This window comes from Delphinapterus leucas, chromosome X (assembly GCF_059928025.1).
Source record: "Delphinapterus leucas isolate spDelLeu-1000000601 "Yukka" chromosome X, BTC_Dleu_Yukka2, whole genome shotgun sequence".
Taxonomy (NCBI): Eukaryota; Metazoa; Chordata; class Mammalia; order Artiodactyla; family Monodontidae; genus Delphinapterus; species Delphinapterus leucas.
In genome coordinates this window covers 15,557,752-15,579,348 of record NC_143150.1, presented here as the reverse complement: position 1 = coordinate 15,579,348, position 21,597 = coordinate 15,557,752, and the positions used below count along the sequence as shown (strand labels likewise).

Here is a 21,597-nt window from a genome sequence, read left to right as displayed (position 1 = left end):
ATGGGGATTCCCTCGTATATTATTTGTTGTTTTTCCCTTGCTGCTTTTAATATTTTTTCTTTGTATTTAATTTTTGACAGTTTGATTAATATGTGTCTTGGCATGTTTCTCCTTGGATTTATCCTGTATGGGACTCTCTGTGCTTCCTGGACTTGATTAACTATTTCCTTTCCCATATTAGGGAAGTTTTCAACTATAATCTCTTCAAATATTTTCTCAGTCCCTTTCTTTATCTCTTCTTTGTCTGGGACCCCTATAATTCAAATGTTGGTGCATTTAATGTTGTCCCAGAGGTCTCTGAGACTGTCCTCAATTTTTTTCATTCTTTTTTCTTTATTCTGCTCTGCAGTAGTTATTTCCACTATTTTATCTTCCAGGTCACTTATCCGTTCTTCTGCCTCAGTTATTCTGCTATTGATTCCTTCTAGAGAATTTTTAATTTCATTTATTGTGTTGTTCATCATTGTTTGTTTGCTCTTTAGTTCTTCTAGGTCCTTGTTAAAAGTTTCCTGCATTTTCTCCATTCTATTTCCAAGATTTTGGATCATCTTTACTATCATTACTCTGAATTCTTTTTCAGGTCGTCTGCCTATTTCCTCTTCATTTGTTTGGTCTCGTGGGTTTTTACCTTACTTGTTCATCTGCTGTGTGTTCCTCTGTCTTCTCATTTTTCTTAACTTACTGTGATTGGGGTCTCCTTTTCGCAGGCTGCAGATTCATAGTTCCTGTTGTTTTGGCTGTCTGCCCCCAGTGGCTAAGGTTGGTTAGGTGGGTTGTGTAGGCTTCCTGGTGGAGGGGACTGGTGCCTGTGTTCTGGAGGATGAGGCTGGATATTGTCTTTCTGATGGGCAGGACCGCATCCGCTGGTTTGTTTTGGGGTGTCTGTGACCTAATTATGATTTTAGGCAGCCTCTCTGCTAATGGGTGGGGTTGTGTTCCTGTCTTGCTAGTTGTTTGGCATAGGGTGTCCAGCACTGTAGCTGGTTTTTGAGTGGAGCTGGGAAGATGATTTGCTTTAATCATCGAAAAGCAAATGCCTGACACACAGACACAGATGATACATATAGATGGAGAGATATACCGTTCTTGGATTGGAAGAATCAACATTGTGAAAATGACTCTATTACCCAAAGCAGTCTATAGATTCAATAAAATCCTTATCAAACTACCACTGGCATTTTTCACAGAACTAGAACAAAAAATTGCACAATTTGTATGGAAACACAAAAGACCCTGAATAGCCAAAGCAATCTTGAGAAAGAAAAACAGAGCTGGAGGATTCAGGCTCCCTGGCTTCAGACTATACTACAAAGCTACAGTAATCAAGACAGTATGGTACTGGCACAGGACCAGAAATATAGATAAATGGAACAGGATAGAAAGCCCAGAGATAAACACATGCACATATGGTCACCTTATCTTTGATAAAGGAGGCAAGAATGTACAATGGAGAAAAGACAGCCTCTTCAATAAGTGGTGCTGGGAAAATTGGACAGCTACATGTAAAAGAATGAAATTAGAACACTCCCTAACACCATGCACAAAAATAAACTCCAAATGGATTAAAGACCTAAATGTAAGGCCAGACACTATCAAACTCTTAGAGGAAAACATAGGCAGAACACTCTATGACATAAATCACAGCAATATCCTTTTTTACCCACTTCTTAGAGAAACGGAAATAAAAGCAAAAATAAACAAATGAGACCTAATGACACTTAAAAGCTTTTGCACAGCAAAGGAAACCATAAAGAAGATGAAAACACAACTCTTGAAATGGGAGAAAATATTTGCAAATGAAGCAACTGACAAAGGATTAATCTCCAAAATTTACAAGCAGCTCATGCAGCTCAATATCAAAAAACCAAACAACCCAATCCAAAAATGGGCAGAAGACCTAAATAGACATTTCTCCAAAGAAGATATACAGATAGCCAACAAATACATGAAAGAATGCTCAACATCACTAATCATTAGAGAAATGCAAATCAAAAGTACAATGAGGTATCACCTCACACCAGTCAGAATGTCCATCATCAAAAAATCTATAAACAATAAACGCTGGAGAGGGTGTGGAGAAAAGGGAACCCTCTTGCACTGTTGGTGGGAATGTAAATTGATACAGCCACTATGGAGAACAGTATGGAGGTTCCTTAAAAAACTAAAAATAGAACTACCATACGACCCAGCAGTCTCACTCCTGCACATATACCCTGAGAAAACCATAATTCAAAAAGAGTCATGGGGCTTCCCTGGTGGTGCAGTGGTTGAGAGTCCGCCTGCTGATGCAGGGGACGTGGGTTTGTGCCCCGGGAAGATCCCACATGCCGTGGAGTGGCTGGGCCCGTGAGCCATGGCCGCTGAACCTGTGTGTCCAGAGCCTGTGCCTTGCAACGGGAGAGGCCACAACAGTGAGAGGCCCGCGTACCACAAAAAAAAAAAAAAGAAAAGAGTCATGGACCACAATGTTCATTGCAGCTCTATTTACAATAGCCAGGACATGGAAGCAGCCTAAGTGTCCATTGGCAGATGAATGGATAAAGAAGATGTGGCCCATATATATAATGGAATATTACTCAGCCATAAAAAGAAATGAAACTGAGTCATTTATAGTGAGGTGGGTGGACCTAGAGTCTGTCATACAGAGTGAAGTAAGTTAGAAAGAGAAACACAAATACCGTATGCTAACACGTATATATGGAATCTAAAAAAAAAATGATCATGAGGAACCTAGTGGCAGGACGGGAATAAAGATGCAGACCTACTAGAGAATGGACTTGAGGTCATGGGGAGGGGGAAGGGTAAGCTGTGACAAAGCGAGAGAGAGGCATGGACATATATACCCTACCAAATGTATAACCGATAGCTAGTGGGAAGCAGCCGCATAGCACAGGGAGATAAGGCCGGTGCTTAGTGACCACAAAGAGGGGTGGGATAGGGAGGGTGGGAGGGAGGGAGACGCAAGAGGGGAGAGATATGGGGATATATGTATATGTATAGCTGATTCACTTTGTTATAAAGCAGAAACTAACTCACCATTGTAAAGCAATTATACTCCAATAAACGTGTTTAAAAAAAAAAACAAAAGAAAAAGGTGGATTTCTTTTTTTTAAAATAAATTTATTTATTTATTTTTGACTGCGTTGGGTCTTTGTTGCTGTGCGTGGGCTTTCTCTAGTTGCGGCGAGGGGCTACTGTTCCTTGCAGTGTGCAGGCTTTTCATTGCTGTGGCTTCTCTTGTTGTGGAGCATAGCCTCTAGGCATGCAGGCTTCAGTAGTTGTGGCTCGAGGGCTATAGAGCGCAGGCTTAGTAGGTGTGGCTCAAGGGCTTCGTTGCTCCGCAGCATGTGGGATCTTCCCGGACCAGGGCTTGAACCTGTGTCCCCTGCATTGGCAGGTAGGTTGTTAACCACTGCACCGCCAGGGAAGCCCAAAAACTGGATTTCTTGAAGAGAGGAATATAACTGAATTATCAACATCACTGTTGTGTTTGGCATCTGAAATCACATGACTTAATTTTTCACTTCCTTTCAGAAGTAGTTTTAGTAACTATTTAATATCTACTGAAATTGTATACTATTTTTTGTGACTTGAGTTTGATTAAAAATCTGAACTTAAATGTGTGTAAGATGATGTTAGTATTGCTTGATTTGAAATGCTTTTTAAATCTTTTCCTTAAAAAATATTTATATTTAGGATTATTGATAATATGCCAGTGATATGGTGTCATGATATGGAAGATGGAAAAAAGTACTGCACACCAGGATTTCCAATAGGATGTTTTATTACCCAACGTGGCATATTGAAAGATGCTTGCATTATCCATGTAAGTATTGAGAACTTACTATAGAAATATAAGAATGTTGCTTCATTTACAATTTGCTTTCTATTATAGTCACTTAACAAACATGAATGGGACACCTACCATCTTCTTGGTTTTGGGCTAGGTGTTGGGGATACAAAGACAAGTGGTCCCTGCCCTCTAGAAGTTCACAGTCCTATGTAGGGAGATAGACTTGTAAGCAAATCGCTGTGATAAAATGTTATGTGCTAGGAGACTAAGGGGCAGTGAGGATATAATGGAGGGAATGAAAAAGTATTTGGCAGATGAATGGGTGGGTGAGCGTTTCTAGTAGGGAAATCAGTGTGGTCCAAAGCTTGGAAGTCTGAAACAGCATACTGTGATTGGGGGACTGTGAATAGTCGAGTGTGTTTGTGACGTAAGATTTGTGGTTTGGGGGTGCAGGTAGAGATGAAGCGCAGAAGGGGGGTGGGGGAATTCCCTGGCGTTCCAGTGATTAGTACTCCATGGTTCCACTGCAGGGGGCCCAGGTTCAATTCCTGGTTGGGGAACTACGATCCTGCATGTTGAGCCGCAGGGCCAGAAAAAAAGCGGGGGGCGGGTAGGCAGAAGCCAGATCATGGCAGGAGGTCCTGTATGCAATGGTAAGGAAAATAGCATTGAATGCCTGTTATGAGCCAGGAGCAATGTTATATCACTCTATATACAGTGACTAATTTAACCCTTAGAATAGCCCTGTTGCTAGAATCTACTACTGCTGTTTTACAGATGATGAAATTCAATCTCAGAGACGGTAAGGGACATGACTAGGGTCATACCGCTAGTAAGTGGCAGACATAGGACTCCAACTCAGATCTTCTTAATTTTATTTATTTATTTTTATTGGGGTATAGTTACTTTACAATGTTGTGTTAGTTTCTGCTGTACAGCGAAGTGAATCAGCTATATGTATACATGTATCCCTTTTTTTGGATTTCCTTCCCATTTAGGTTACCACAGAGCACTGAGTAGAGTTCCTTATGCTATACAGTAGGTTCTCATTAGATATCTATTTTATACACAGTATCAATAGTGTATATATGTCAATCCCCGTCTCCCAATTCATTCCACTGCCCCCTTTCCCCCTTGGTATCCATACGTTTGTTTGTTCTCTATGTCTGTGTCTTTATTTCTGCTTTACAGATAGGTTCATCTGTACCATTTTTCTCGATTCCACATATATGCGTTAATATACGATATTTGTTTTTCTCTTTCTGACTTACTTCACTCTGTATGACACTCTCTAGGTCCATCCACCTTGCTAGAAATAACTCAATTTCATTTCTTTTTTATGGCTGAGTAATATTCCATTGTATATATGTACCACATTTTCTTTATCCATTCATCTGTCAGTGGACATTTAGGTTGCTTCCATGTCCTGTCTATTGTAAATAGTGCTGCAGTGAACATTGGGGTGCATGTGTCTTTTTGAGTACACCCAGTAGTGGGATTGCTGGGTCATATGGTAGTTCTATTTTTAGTTCTTTAAGGAACCTCTATACAGTTTTCCATAGTATAGTGGCTGTATCAATTTACATTCCTACCAACTGTGCAAGAGGGTTCCCTTTTCTCCACACCCTCTCCAGCATTTATTGTTTGTAGATTTTTTTGATGGTGGCCATTCTCACCAGTGTGAGGTGATACCTCATTGTAGTTTTGATTTGCATCTCTCTGATAATTAGTGATGTTGAGCATCTTTTACTGTGCATCTTGGCCATCTGTATGTCTTTGGAGAAATGTCTATTTAGGTCTTCTGCCCATTTGTGGATTGAGTTGTTTGTTTTTTTGATATTGAGCTGCATGAGCTGTTTATATATTTTGGAGATTAATCCTTTGTCAGTTGCTTCATTTGCAAATATTTTCTCCCATTCTGAGGGTTGTCTTTTCGTGTTGTTTATGGTTTCCTTTGCTATGCAAATGCTTTTAAGTTTAATTAGGTCCCATTTGTTTATTTTTGTTTTTATTTCCATTTCTCTAGGAGGTGGGTCAAAAAGGATCTTGCTTTGATTTATGTCAGAGTGTTCTTCCTATGTTTTCCTCTAAGAGTTTTATAGTGTCCGGTCTTACATTTAGGTCTTTTTTTTTAAAAAAACATTTAATTAATTAATTAATTTTATTTTTTGGCTGTGCCGTGTGTTAGTTGTGGCATGCGGGATCTTCATTGTGGGCATGTGGGATCTTTCATTGTGGTGTGCAGGCTTCTCTCTAGTTGTGGCGTGTGGGTTTTCTCTTCTTTAGCTGTGGTGCACGGGCTCCAGGGCACATGGGATCTGTAGTTTGTGGCACGCGGGCTCTCTAGTTGAGGTGCATGAGCTCAGTAGTTGTGGCCCGAGGGCTTAGTTTCCCTGCGGCATGTGGGATCTTAGTTCCCCGACCAGGGATCAAACCCATGTCCCCTGCATTGTGAGGCAGATTCTTTACCACTGGACCACCAGGGGAGTCCCTACATTTAGGCCTTTAATCCATTTTGAGTTTGTTTTCGTGTATGGTGTTAGGGAGTGTTCTAATGTTATTCGTTTACATGTAGCTGTCCAGTTTTCCCAGTGCTACTTATTGAAGAGACTGTCTTTTCTCCATTGTATATTCTTGCCTTCTTTGTCATAGATTAGGTGACCATAGGTGTGTGGGTTTATCTCTGGGCTTTCTATCCTGTTCCATTGATCTATATTTCTGTTTTTGCACCAGTACCATACTGTCTTGATTACTGTAGCTTTGTAGTATAGTCTGAAGTCCGGGAGCCTGATTCCTCCAGCTCCATTTTTCTTTCTCAAGATTACTTTGGCTGTTTGGGGTCTTTTGTGTTTCCATACAAATTATAAAATTTTTTGTTCTAATTCTGTGAAAATTGCCATTGGTAGTTTGATAGGGATTGCATTGAATCTGTAGATTGCTTTGGGTAATAGAGTCATTTTCACAATATTGATTCTTCCAATCCAAGAATGGTATATCTCCCCATCTGTTTGTGTTCTGTTTGATTTCTTTCATTAGTATCTTATAGTTTTTGTTCTAATTCTCTGAAAACTGCCATTGGTAGTTTGATAGGGATTGCATTGAATCTGTAGATTGCTTTGGGTAATAGAGTCATTTTCACAATATTGATTCTTCCAATCCAGGAAAGGTATATCTCCCCATCTGTTTGTGTTGTCTTTGATTCCTTTCATTAGTATCTCATAGTTTTCTGCATACAGGTCTTTTGTCTCCTTAGGTAGGTTTGTTCCTAGGTATTTTATTCTTTTTGTTGCAATGGTAACTCAGATCTTTTTATCTTGGAAGTCCCAATCACACTGTTTTTGAAATCTGTCTTGTGGTTTTCAAACTGTTTTCTACTGGGCCCTAGGGTAATAGAAGTGTCTTGGGGCTGCCATGGAGGCTGAATCGGCATGGAAGGGCTCAACCAGGAAAGCATTGCTTATAATCTGTGTTACATGTGGAGACTTGACGTGGTTCAGCAATGGGGATGAAGGGGGAGACTCGATGTGGATCAGCAGTGGGGATGAAGGGGAAGGGAGAGAGAGGAGCAGAGTATGCCTGCCAGGTTTCTGTTTTGGTGTCTAATTGGTGGTGCCCTTAATTGTTTCTTTCCAGAGAAAAGGGCAGTGCTTCTTGAATTTCAGTCATTCATGCACCACCTTGTTGATTTTTGCCACATCTGAGGCACCTGTTTTATTATTTATCCGCCATTTTTTTTTTGGCTGCGCCGCATGGCTTGTGGGATCTCAGTTCCCTGACCAGAGATTGAAACTGGGCCCTGGCAGGGAAAGCCCAGAATCGTAACCACTAGGCCACCAGGGAACTCCCTATTTACTCATAATTTAACTTAAATTTATTTAGCAGGAAATTACAGAAATTACAGGCTTAGTGTACTACTTATATATTTTATTCATCTATTTTCAAGTAACTAGATTAAAAAGTAGAGTACAGATTATTTCACCTACTACCTAAAATTATCTCTTATATCCCCAGTGATATGTATTTCTCACAATGGGAAACATTCACATAGGGAATGTGGGAGGAAAAGCAGCAAACAACTGCTTAATTGATAATTCTTTTAAAGTAAGGGAAAAGTGGCAGAAGACAGGAGTTAATGAGTAGGAGAAATTTGCATTAATATAGTCTGTGTTTGATACTCTATATGGAAGTCTATATGGAAATTTTTTTTTTTTTTGGCTGCACTTCCCTGCTTGCGGGATCTTAGTTCCCTGACCAGGGATTGAACCCGGGCCCTCGGCAGTGAAAGAACAGAGTTCTAACCACTGGACTGCCAAGGAATTCCGTGGAGTTGTTCTTTGGAACCATTTAAAGACCACATCTTTGAAGGTCTGGGGAGAATAAATGGACCAATAGGATGAAAGAGCCCCAGTTGGCCAGAGTAGCAGTAACTTTCATCAACATTTGTGGGTTGCCACCCTAAGATTACCAAGGTTAAGTGAAACCAGCAGTTGTCTTTTGTCATCCCTTTTATATATAGAGGAACGCTTTCTTGAGAATTTTCTCATTCATTTTTATTTTAAGGATTTTTTTTTTTTGGCCACACTGCACCGCATGTGGGATGTCAGTTCCCCAACCAGGGATTGAACCCGTGCCCACTGCGGTGGAAGCATGGGGTCCTAACCACTGGACTGCCAGGGAAGTCCCTAAGGATATTTATTTTGGATAGATGTTGATGTCCTTCTCCTTCCCCCCTTTACAGGCAGACTTCCTTCCATTGCAAACTTAAAGCTGTAGGGAAGTTTCAGAAAAGTTGTTTATAGTGTTATAGTGTGATTCATCTTTTTTGCAGGACTAATTATATCAGCTATTCTCAAAGTGAGGTCTGGGACTCTCTGAGAACTTTTCAGGGAGTCTGCCAGGTGAAAACTATTTCCATAATAATATTAAGATGTTTTTTGCCTTCTTTACTCTCGTTCATGAGTGTACAGTGGAATTTTCCAGAAGCTATGTGAAGTGTGATGATGTCATCACTCTAAAGGCTAATGGAATGTGTGCTTCTGTACACTTGTGTTTTAAAATTTTTGCATTTTAAGTTCTAATTTGATCACTATGGGTAGATATAACCCTCATAAACAAAAACTCTTTAGGGTTTTTCATAATTTTTAAGAGTAGGAGTCCTGAGACTAAAAAAGTTTGAGAACTGCTGAATTAGGTATTTAGAATCAAAGTGGCAAATATGGTTGTCTTATCAATAAAAAGTTTTAAATTCATTAAGTACACTAGCATTGTACGAACACCACCACGATGATTACAAAAGTAATACCTGTTTGGGGACTTCCCTGGTGGTCCACTGGTTGGGGCTCTGAGCTTCCACTGCAGGGGGCCCAGGTTCCATCCCTGGCTGGGGAACTAGGATCCCTGCATGCCGTGCATTGTGGCCAAAAAAAGGGGGGAAAAAAGTAATGCATGTTTGTAAAACCCTCATACAACACAGAGGTATAAAGAGTATGAAGTGCAGTCTTCATATAATCCTCCTCAATTTTAATAGATTCTTTTTATGTATATGTAATTTCTTAATCTAAGTGAGATTGTAATATATATGTTTTTGTAATCTGCTTCTTTGTCTTTACTTAGAAGTTTATAATGGACTTCTTTCCATGTTCATTTTGTATATTATGTATATATACACACACATATATACAGAGAGAGGCAATACAAGAACAAGAAAATGATTATACTTTTTAATAGTTTCATACTATTCCATTGTATGGATGGATTGTAATCTTTTATCCATTCCATCATGATTAGCTGTTTTCAATTTTTGTTATTAATGATGCTGCAGTGAACATTCTTTTACCTCTCTGAGTCTCACCTGTAAAATGGGAATAAGGATAGTATATATCACATAGGATTGTTGTGAGGATAAATAGGATAAGACTTGTAAAGTTCTTGGAGCAGTGTCTGACACATAGTAGGCACTCAGTAAATGATAGTTATTATTGTGCAAACCTCTGTGTACTCTTTTCTAATTATGACCTTAGGATAAATTCATATAAATGTAATTGCTGGGTCAAAGGATATGGACTTTAAAAAAAACCTTTTCGTTGTAAAATACAGATACAGAAAACCATACAGAACAAATATAAAGTGTAATGAATTGTTATAAGGGGAACACCTTTGTAAACCCCAGCCAGATCAAGAAATAGAATTTGGGGCTTCCCTGGTGGCGCAGTGGTTGAGAGTCCACCTGCCGATGCAGGGGACACGGGTTCGTGCCCCAGTCCGGGGAGATCCCACATGCCGCGGAGCGGCTGGGCCCGTGAGCCATGGCCGCTGAGCCTGCGCGTCCGGAGCCTGTGCTCTGCAAAGGGAGAGGTCACAAGAGTGAGAGGCCCACGTACCGCCAAAAAAAAAAAAAAGAAATAGAATTTGGCCAGCCACCCCAGAAGGTATCCATGTGTCCCTACCCAGTTACAACACTCTTCCTTCCCCTAAAATAACCACTATCCTAAGTTTTACCCTAATCACTTCCTTGAGTTTCTTTTATGGTTTTGTCACCGAAGTCTACATTCCTAGATGCTATAGTTTAGACTTGATCATTTTATGTATCTTTTTTCAGTGTTTTTTGTGAGCATTTTCAAATGCACAAACAGTTGAATGAATTATATAGTGGACACTTATAAACCCAGCACCTAGATTCTATAATTAGCATTTTCTGTGTTTGATTTGTCACCTTTCTATCCATTTGTCCATTCCTTTATTATTCATCCAAACAATGGTGCATTTTCCTCTGTCCCTGATTCCTTCAAATTGGTAGATGGATCCAGCGGCTTGATTAGATTCAGGTTTGATCTCTTTGGCAAGATAAAGTAGTGATGTGTTCTTTCATCAGGAGGCACGTGATATCACCAGAATGTGGCACATTTGTTACAATTGATGAATATTCATTGATACACCATTATCACCCAAAGTCCATAGTTTACATTAGAGTTCACTCTTGGTATTGTACGTTTTATGGGTTTGGACAAATGTATAATGACATGTATTCATTGTTATAATATCATACAGAGTAGTTTCACTGCCCTAAAAATCTTCTGTACTCTGCCTATTCACCCCCCTCCACCTGATGTCTTTTGTTTCTCTCTTTTACTATGATAAGTGGATCCATTAATTCCTTAGAGGTTGCTGAGGCTGAAGAAACAGGAGCTGCAGAGTGAGCATTCATCAACCAGGAAACAAAACCCTTTTCTCTTGCAGTGTCTATCCAGCGCCCTCTACTGATAAAGCTTCATTCAGTGTCAGGTTGCGAAGGAGAACTATTTAAAATATTGAAAGGGCCCAGATAATTTTCACAGAGGTCAAAGAGCATGAATTTGGGGATGAGAGGCAATAAATCAATAACTGGCACGCCTTACATGCCTGTACTACAATACTCTGATGAAAGAGACCCCTTGCCTATCTCCAGAAATCTCTGTGCGGCTCTCCTCTCTCTGGTAATCTGCCCCACAAAATCTAGCCCCCTTGGCCTCTCTGGACTTTGAACTTTGTCTTCTCAACTGGGAGAGATTGCAGGGCTCTGCTTGAGTACCCTTTCCCTGCACCACAACCTGGAAATCCTCTCTGGGAAGGAAGCGTGAGGCTTCCCCTTCTCTGGGTGATCACTCTTTTAATGTTCTTTGTTGTCCAAGGTCTGAAAACTGTTGTTTCGTATATTTTACCCATTTGAAAAAGTTGTTTAAGGTGAAAGAGTAAATCTAGTCTCGTGTTATTCAATCATGTCTGGAGGAGGAAGCCCAGCTCTCTTGCTTTCTTTTTGCATACGTTTGCTTCGTGTAACTTTGCCTATCCTTTCATTTTTAACTTTTCAGACTCTTTTAGATGTGTCTCTTTTATACAACATGTTGAGTTTTGCTTTGTGATATCTTCTGAAAAATCTTTTCCTCTTAATAGGTGAGTTAAGCCCATTTACATGTATTGATATGACATTTGCTTTCAGTTCTGTTTTATTACATTTTCTTTACTATTTTGATATTTCACATTTTATTGATTCTAAGACTCATGTTTCCCCATATTTTAACATTTATGAAATCAAGATGTGTCTTCCAGTTGATGGCATGTTAAAGGTTAATTGACAGTGTTTCTTTGTAGCAGTACATAAAATAATGATTTTTAAAAAAAATTTTTAAAAATTATTTACTTAATTAATTTATTTTTGGCTACATTGGGTCTTCCTTGCTGTGTGCAGGCTTTCTCTAGTTGTGGTGAGCGGGGGCTACTCTTCGTTGCAGTGCATGGGCTTCTCATTGCGGTGGCTTCTCTTGTTGCGGAGCACGGGCTCTAGGCGTGCGGGCTTCGGTAGTTGTGTCATGTGGGCTCAGTAGCTGTGGCTCGCGGGCTCTAGAGCGCAGGCTCAGTAGTTGTGGCACATGGGCTTAGTTGCTCAGTGGCATGTGGGATTTTCCCGGACCAGGGCTGGAACCCGTGTCCCCTGCACTGGCAGGCAGATTCCTAACCACTGTGCCACCAGGGAAGTCTGTAACGATGTTTTATAAGTGATGGCATTTTAGATTCCATGAAATATAATATTTATTTGAAAAGTCTTTATGTGGTCTACATTTTTATTGTTGTAATTCTTCTAATATTTAAGGTTTGTATTTCTGTTATAGCCCTTTCATTTATACCTACTTATTAGTCACAGTTTTTTGGTTTTTTTTTTGGCTGTGCCACACAGCTTGTGGGATCTCAGTTCCCCGACCAGGGGTTGAACTCTGGCCGAGGCAGTGAAAGCCCAGAATCCTAACCAGTAGGCCACCAGGGAACTCCCAGTCACTTCTTTCTTTAGGGGGTGTTATGCAGTTTCATGATTCTGTGTCTGGTCATGGATTTTTGTTTTGCTTTTTTTTAAAAAAAAATAATTATTTAATTAATTTTTGGCTGCATTGGGTCTTCATTGCTGCGTGCGGGCTTTTCTCTAGTTGTGGTGAGCGGGGGCTACTCTTCGTTGCGGTGTGCGGGCTTCTCATTGTAGTGGCTTCTCTTGTTGTGGAGCACGGACTCTAGGTGCATGGGCTTCAGTAGTTGTGGCACATGGGCTCAGTAGTTGTGGCTTGTGGGCTCTAGAGCGCAGTCTCAGTAGTTGTGGCACACGGGTTTAGTTGCTCTGTGGCATGTGGGATCTTCCTGGACCAGGGCTCAAACCCGCGTCCCCTGCATTGGCAGGTGGATTCTTAACCACTGCGCCACCAGGGAAGTCCCTGTTTTGCTTTGTTTTTAATCCTGTTTGTAATTCCTTAAGTTTCCTGGATTGGTGCCTTTTATCAGTTCCGTAATTCTCAGCCATGGTGAGATATTTTCTTTCCTTTTCAGACTCCAATTAAAGCTATGTTAAATGTTATTTTCTCCTCCATGTCTCTCTTTTGCTTTTTTTAAAAATAAATTTATTTTATTTATTATTTTTGGCTGTGTTGGGTCTTCGTTGCTGTGCGTGGGCTTTCTCTAGTTGCATTGAGAGGGGGCTGCTCTTCCTTGCAGTGTGTGGGCTTCTCACTGCAGTGGCTTCTCTTGTTGCGGAGCACAGGCTCTAGGCCCGCAGGCTTCAGTAGTTGTGGCTTGTGGGCTCTAGAGTGCAGCCTCAGTAATTGTGGCACACGGGCTTAGTTGCTACGTGACATGTGGGGTCTTCCTGGACCGAGGCTCGAACCCATGTCCCCTGCATTGGCAGGCAGATTCCTAACCACTGTGCCACCAGGAAAGCCCCTCCTCCATGTCTGTTAACTTCCCTTCTGTATTTTCCACTTTTTTCCTGTGCTATGTTCTTCTGGTCTATCTTCTAGTCTATAAATTCTCTTTTCACTTGTTCCTTTTCTTAAGAGAAGAGAATTTCAGTAATCATCTTCTTATTTCTACAAGTTTTGTTCTTCAGATCTGCTAGGTCATTATTTTGTACTTTTCTGTTTCATGCACATGCTTTCACACTTGTATTTGATGTCTTTAAAATATATTAAATTTGGTTAATTTTAAATCTGCTTGTGATCATTTCTGGAACTGAACTCTTTACAAGTTGGTTTCTGCTGATTCTTGCTCATAATTCCTTTTTTCCTTGTATGCTCCATTTTTTGGACTACATATTTATTGTTCTCGAAGATTGTTTGTGGAGTTTCTTTGAGTCCTAGGGTCGAAGTACTTTCCTCCAGAGAGGATTTTCCTTTACTTCCACAAGGAGTCTTTGGGAAATACCAGTCTGGGACCACCTTAAAGCAAATTCATAACTTGAACTTTCTGGGGCCACCATGATGATGTGAATCCAGCCTGCAAACCTATATCAGGGCTGGTCTGTGGCCACAACTTTTTAAGGACAGTTTTATTTCTCTCCCCCCACCTCTGCCTTGTTCTGTTTAGCTTCAAGGCCTTCTTCCCAATAGTCCATTGGGACTATAGGAGCAGGTTCACTTCTGGCTCACCTTTACCCTGAGGATGTTACTTTTGGAGGGGGTGGGTGGTCTCAGCTTAATGTGCAGAGGGTCTCATATTAGCCTTTTCACCTGGGAGGGCCTTCCCTGAGTTCCCGCCTCCTCATCCCATGAAGCTACCCAAACCCAAGTTCAAGTTTGCCCAGCTCAGCAGGTGACCTCAGGGCAATAGTAGCATCAGTGCTCCCTTACCCAGCTGACCTCTCTGGCTTCCTACTTTCCCTTAGAATTTGGCATGGTAGTTCCTTACTTTCTTGTCACCTCATGTTGCTTTTTTTCTTTTTTAAATTTTAAAGACTTTACCTTTTTAGAACAGGTTTAGGTTCACAGCAAAATTGAGAGGAAGGTACAGAGATTTCCCATCTACCCCCTGCCCCACCCATGCATAGTCTCCCCCATTCTCAGCATCCTCCACCAAAATTGGACATTTGTTAAAACTGATGAACCTACATTGGTCCCTCACATCATAATCATCCAAAGTCCATACTTTACATTAGGGTTAACTATTGGTGTTGTACATTCCATGCTCATGTTTCTTTTAAGGAGATATTTGTTATATTTATCATTTGTAGTTTTTAGCAGGAGATTTGGCCCAAATAAGATTGGAATTGGAAATCTAGTTAAAGTTTTAAAGCATAATTTTAATATCTAGTAGGAAGGAAACTAACATTTAATGACTTCCTTACTCTGTGCCAGGTGCTGTGCTAGGTCTTTCTGTATAATTTCTCACTTAATCCTCAACAATTTTATGAATTAAGTGATGATAGCCCCATTTTACAGCTAAGAAAACTAAGGCCCAGAAAGACTCACGTACAAAAGATAGTATGTGGCAAAATCTGAATTCTATCCCAATGTTTCTTGATCCAAATTTTGATCTCTTTGTACCATACCAAACTGCCTCATATTTTTTGAGCATCTACTGGATATTAGCTCTGAGGATATATTTGAGAAGTGCCTGACACATAGTGGTTGTTCAAAAATATTTGTTGAGTGAATGAATGATCCAGACAAAGTTCATAGGCTTGTGATCTACTGGGGAACACAATTTACTAGGGGATGTAAACATGTAAATACACTGAGTACAATTTGATGTGGTAAGTGGCAGAGATATGAGCTGAGTGCTATGAGAGCACAGAATAAAGAATTCTCTTTAGTAATTTTTCAGATTATAAGTAGAGGCTATGGCAGCAGATGAGTCTGGAGAGACAAGCGGGATTCAGATCCTGAAGGGCCTTGTTACCACTTTATCTGTCAGATTGAGTATGCGTGACGGTGGTTGAAATGCTTTCCATGGGCAGATTTAACCCTCACAGCATTCTGTTATGATTTCTACAGTATAGGTTCGGAAACCAAGACACTGAGAGGTTAAGCAACTCTGCCAAGGTCACACAGGCCAGCACATGCCATTCCTGAGCTTTCAACCTAGCCAGTTTGACTGTGGAGTCTTTAACCCCTATGCTGTGCTGCTTCTATTAGTATGTATCACGCACATACCTCTGTACCAGTACATGCTCTACTAGCTGCATTTTATTTCTCTGTATGTTTATACCATCTTTCATTTAACTGTACTGATAGACATTTTTGGTTGTTTCTAGGTTTTTGCAATTATGGACAGTATTGTGGTGAGCAGTACTTACTTTCCATCCCAAGCTGATTCTGATACACCGCCTCAGGATCACTCGTACCGTCTTCTTTATCATCACTGTACTAAATGATCTCTAAATTTCCTTCAGGTCTATCACTCTCAATTCTGAGATTCGTCGTAATCTAGAAGTCCTGCATGTTGTAGATTACTCAACATGGTAATTGACAAGGCTGATTTGTACTCATTCTCTGAAGATTGAAGGCCTGGGTGACATAATAGCTAATATTTAGGCTTTCTATGCCAAGCACTGCACTAAGTACTTTACATACATTATTCTGTTTAATCCTCTCAAAAATCTTATGGACAATCCTATCATTGTCCCCAATTTTAAAAAGGGGAAACTGAGACTCAAAGAGGTTAAATGACTTGTCTGTGATCATATAGCTAGTAAATGGCTGTCTGATTGCCAAGTTCATATTGTTAACCCTTATCTTAGTTTGCTAGGGCTGCTGTAACAAAGTACCACAAAATGGGTGTCTTAAAACAACAAAAATTTATTGTCTCAGAGTTTTGGAGGCTAGAAGTCCGAGATGAAGGTGTCAGCAGAAGTGCTTGTTCCTTCTGAGGGCTCTGAGGGAGAATCTGTTCCATGCCTCTCTCCTAGATTCTAGTGATGGCCAGCAGTCCTTGGCTTGTGGCTGCATCCCTCCATTCTCCTCCTCTGTCTTTACATGGCCTTCTGCCTGTGTGTTTCTCTCTCTACATGGCCTTTTCCTCTTTTTATGAAGACTCTGGTTATATTGGATTAGAGCCCACCCGAATGGCCTCATTCATCTTAAATTGATTTTTGTCTTACAGAGACCCTATTTCCAAATAAGGTCACATTCACAGGTACAGTGGGTTAGGACTTAAGCCTGTCTTTTGCGGGGGGGACACAGTCCAACCCATCACAACTCTTATACAAAAACTGCCCCCCAAATCCTTATGGAAAAATAGTCCCTCACTCTCCCTTAACCACTGGTTCTCAAAGTGTGTTCCAGGACCAGGAGCATCAGCTTGTTAGACATACAGAATCTCAGGCTTCACCCTAGGCCCAGCAAGTCAGAATCTGCATTTTAACAAGATCCCTGGGCAATTTGTATAAACTTTCAAGTTTAAGAAGAATTGACTAAGATAATTATCTTCAGATATAGTTGTGGCTACTAGGGAGTGAACTAATGAATACTTCGCTGGTAGAGAGAGTTTCACTCCGTTTTTATCTGTTTGATGCTTCTGATTATAAATGTAGATATATCCTCATTATACAAAATTTCATAAGTACAGAAAAATCTAAAGAAGTAGAGGAAAAATTATTGCCTATAATCTCACTACCCAGAGGCTCCACAGTTAACATTCTGAAACACATCTTCCTTCTCTTTTTTCTTGCTTCATTACTTTTACCATAAATAAAGCCCAAACTCATTTTGCGGTACGTGGGCCTCTCACTGTTGTGGCCTCTCCCGTTGCGGAGCACAGGCTCCGGACGTGCAGGCCCAGCGGCCATGGCTCACGGGCCCAGCCGCTCCGCGGCATGTGGGATCCTCCCGGACCGGGGCACGAACCCGTGTCCCCTGCATCGGCAGGCAGACCCTCAACCACTGCGCCACCAGGGAAGCCCAAGCCCAAACTCTTGATAGGCTTAAACTTTAAGTACTGATAACACTTTATTAGTTTATTTGTATTACTTCATAGTTTTGTGTGGTTAAAAATCCAGCGATGCATGCATTTGTGAATTTTACATTTGCAATATTATTCCTTTGTAACAACTATTTAAAACTGTAGAATTAATTAACATCTTAATTTTAGGCCAGATGCTCAGGGCTGCAGTTTTTATCTTATAAAAACACATTTACACTTCAGTATGCTTAATTTATAGCTTGATTTTTTTAGAAGTAACATATCCCATTTTCATTCCGTGATTAGATTTTATATTTTTTAGTTTGTAGGAAAAGTTCAAACTTCTTTCAAATTTCTTTATCTTTCTGCAGTCTGAATTCAACAAAAGTAATACTTTCTACCTCTTCAGCCATGTCGATATTACCATTACATATCACGGGGAAAGTGAAACAAATTGGGGTATTGTAAGATTGGTTATTGCTAGACTTGATCCCAAAAGGTAATTATAGAATCTCTTTCTAATTAGTTCCATTAATTTAAAAATTAATTCAAAATGTAGAAGATCTCACCAGAATTTTTATCTTTAGGATACATGTGTGATATAACCTTAGACATAAAGTTTGAAAAATCAAATAGGCAGGGACTTCCCTAGTGGTGCAGTGGTTAAGAATCCACCTACCGATGCAGAGGACACGGGTTCCATCCCTGCTCCGGGAAGATCCCACATGCTGCGGAGCAATTAAGCCTGTGCGCCACAACTACTGATCCTGTGCTCTAGAGCCCACGAGCCACAACTACTGAGCCCACGTGCCACAACTACTGAAGCCTGCGCGCTCTAGGGCCCGTGTGCCACAACTACTGAGCCCGCATGCTGCAACTACTGAAGCCCGTGCACCTAGAGCCTGTGCTCCACAATGAGAGAAACCACTGCAGTGAGAAGCCCATGCTCTGCAACAAGAGTAGCCCCTGCTCGCCACAACTAAAGAAAGCCTGCACGCAGCAATGGAGACCCAACGCAGCCAAAAATTAAAAAAAGAAAAATCAAATAGGCAATTTTATTTCATTTAACCTATAGTAAACATCTGAATAACATGTAATGTGAGGAAGAACTGACAGATCTGGAAGAGAATTGACTTATTGAGGGTATCTTAACTCTCTTCTTTAGTTGCTGCCATATGACAAAGAGATTAGATTAAGATTTGTGTTTCTTCAGAGGACAATTCTAGTACCAGTGGAGTCTATTAGGCAGGTATCAGCTGGGTATAAGGAAGAATCTGCTAGCAATTAGAGCTCTCTAACATTTGAATAAGCAACCTCAAGAATTAGTGAGTAGTTAATCCCTACACGTTTGTAGGAAGAGCCTAGATGACCCAGCTCTTTGAGATTTCATAATTAGGCACCCAGCATAGTGTCTGGTCCCTAGTAAGTGAGTGGTCCCTAGTAAGTGAGTGCTTAATGTCTGGTCCCTAGTAAGTGAGTGTCTGGTCCCTAGTAAGTGAGTGCTTAATGAATTGTAAAGGACAATTCTGTATTGGGTAAGAGACTGGACAGGTGACCTTTAATGTTCCAACTTTAAGATTCTTTGAAACTGTAGGATAAGAATAGTACTCTTCAATTAAAAGAGATAGAGGGGGAATATATCATACAGTGTATCAAATCATGATCCATATGGGCAAAATATTATAAAACCTGAAATATTAGGATGGGAAAAGTGATCCTTTGAAACTTATGTGAAGTATATTAAAGGAGGTAAGTGTGGTATGGTTTTCTGAACACAGAACAAGGAATTTGTTTTTTTGTCTCATCTCTGCTGGTTCCATTTTGGAAGTCAACCCTAAGTTCATCGACATGAATCAGACTTCATTGTTTTTAAGCCTACTGGCCTATTTTACTTTAGCCAAGGTTGTTCCATCTGTCACAGCTGATGGCCAAAGGGAAAGAATAGTTAGAGAATGTACTGTGCCAAGCTTTTGACCATGGGTAGGTTAACTTGATCTCTCATAGGTTTAAATTTCCTCATCTGCAATAGGAGAGGGCTGAATTAGGAGTTTTTAATATAGATACTGATGCATCAAACCCAATTTTTATTTTATTTTATTTTTTAAATATTTTTAATTTTTATTTGTTTATTATGAGTGATATTTAGCATTGTTTTACATGTTTATAAACTATCTGTATCTGTTCCCAGTTTTTATTGATGTGTATGTTTTTGGGCAAAGGCGTCCGTACATTTCATTAGATAAACAGACCCCAAAAGATGAAGAACACCGGTACTTTCCAACTCTGATTTATCTTAGTAAAAAGATATACTTTTTAAATTAGTGGCTACGTTAAAAATTTTTGAAGATTTATTTCATAAGGTGTTGCAGAGAGGAAATAAAATAAGGATTAAAAGGATCAGGACATATTTATGAATAACGGGGTAAATAGAGCTACTAAGAGAGGCCAGGGAATACTAACCAAGAGCGACCGCCCACGCTTCTTTGTGTCTGTCACTTCTGATATCTGGGAACAGAATTTTAGGTTGATGGGCTGTGAGGTCTGACTCAGGATGGCTACTCATGTTGAAAGTCATTTGGGTAGAAAGGTAGTAAACATACAAAGTATGATACAGGAAGCTAATCTCATCAGCTATATGAAAATCACATTTAATGCTTATAATCACATCTCATATTCTCAGGCTCGGATAGAGTAAAAAAGCCAAGAAAATCACTTTCTAGAGCTGCATTCTATACTGCCCATAGTAATAGCGTATGTATGCATGCAATAAAACTTTTATCTAATCACAGTAAAGCTCATTTATCTGAGCCCCCTGAGAATGACTGTGTTAAAATTCATCTTTTTCAGAATTAGGCAATAGACGTGGTCATAGACGTGAGTTAGGCCTAATGGTTTTCTGGGTCTAGAGTCTTGTGTTTTCTTTCAGGTTCTGTACTTTGTTAATTTCCCTGATGGTTGCTATAACTGATCATCTCTTTTTCCTTAAAACACCTGCTGCATTTGGCTTTTGGGTTACCACTTTCGTGGTTTTCTCCTGTTTTACTGGTTGCTCATCAGTCTTTTCATTTCTCCAACCTATTTTTTTTTTTCATTTTTGGCCTCACCACGCAGCTTGTGGGATTTTAGTTCCCCGACTGAACCTGGGCCCTTGGCAGTGAGGGCATGGAGTCCTAACCGCTGGACAGCCAGGGAATTCCCTCATTTCTCCAACCTCTTAATGTCGGAGGGCCCCAGGACTCAGTCTTTGAGCTTTGCCTCTTCTTTATTTATACTCACACCTTGGCGATCTTACCCTGTCTCATCGCATCAGATACCTCAATGACGCTTAGGTCTCTAGACTTGTATATCTGGCTGTTTACTTGACCCGTCCACTTGGATGTCTAGTAGGCATTTCCAACTTAACATGTTCCCAAAAGAGCTTCTAATCTTCCCTTCAAATCTGCTTCTCCTGTTGTCTTCTGCATCTTAGTAAATGGCAACTACATCCTTCTAGTTGCTCAGGCATCGCCCTTGATTCCTCTTTATCATTCTTCACTTATACCCTATAACTAGTCCAACCCTTTGGCAGATCATGGGCTTGAATTTTTTTTTTGGCTGCATCACGCGGCTTGCAGGATCCTAGTTCCCTGACCAGGGATCGAACCCGAGTCCACAGCAGTGAAAGCCCTGTGTCTTAACCACTGGACAGCCAGTGAATTCCCCATGTGGCTCTATTTTTAAAATATTTTCAGAATCCACCACTTCTCATCACCTTCACCACTATCAGCTGGTCCAAGACATGGTTATATCTCACATGGATTGTTGCAAAAACCTAGTTGGTCTCCTTGCTGCCAGACGTGTCTTCTCACAGTCTGTTCTCAGTACAGCATTCAGAGCATTCCTTTTTAAATTTCAGCTCGTGTGAATCCTCTGCTCAGAGCCTTCCAGTGACTTCCCGTCTTAGAGTAAAAGTCAAAGTTCTGAAAATGGCTTGTAAGGCCTTATACAACCAATATATAAGGTCAGTGGTTAAAAATAGGGCTTCTACCTTGATTAGAGATCTTAGCACAATTTTTGCTGCATCATCTCTCATATGAAATGCAGAGCTTTCCTGTACTGGGTTCAGGACCCATACT

At 40.4% G+C, this 21,597-nt stretch overlaps 1 pseudogene across 1 annotated transcript in view; it reads left to right on the top strand.

The window, feature by feature from the left end:
• Window positions 1–21,597, top strand: part of LOC111164529 (transmembrane 9 superfamily member 2-like) — a 99,239-nt pseudogene that overhangs the window by 10,961 nt on the left and 66,681 nt on the right. The window contains exons 5-7 of the transcript XR_016391270.1: window positions 3,425–3,493; window positions 3,697–3,826; window positions 17,854–17,981. The product of XR_016391270.1 is annotated as a transmembrane 9 superfamily member 2-like (transcript). The remainder of the gene's footprint in view (window positions 1–3,424; window positions 3,494–3,696; window positions 3,827–17,853; window positions 17,982–21,597) is intronic.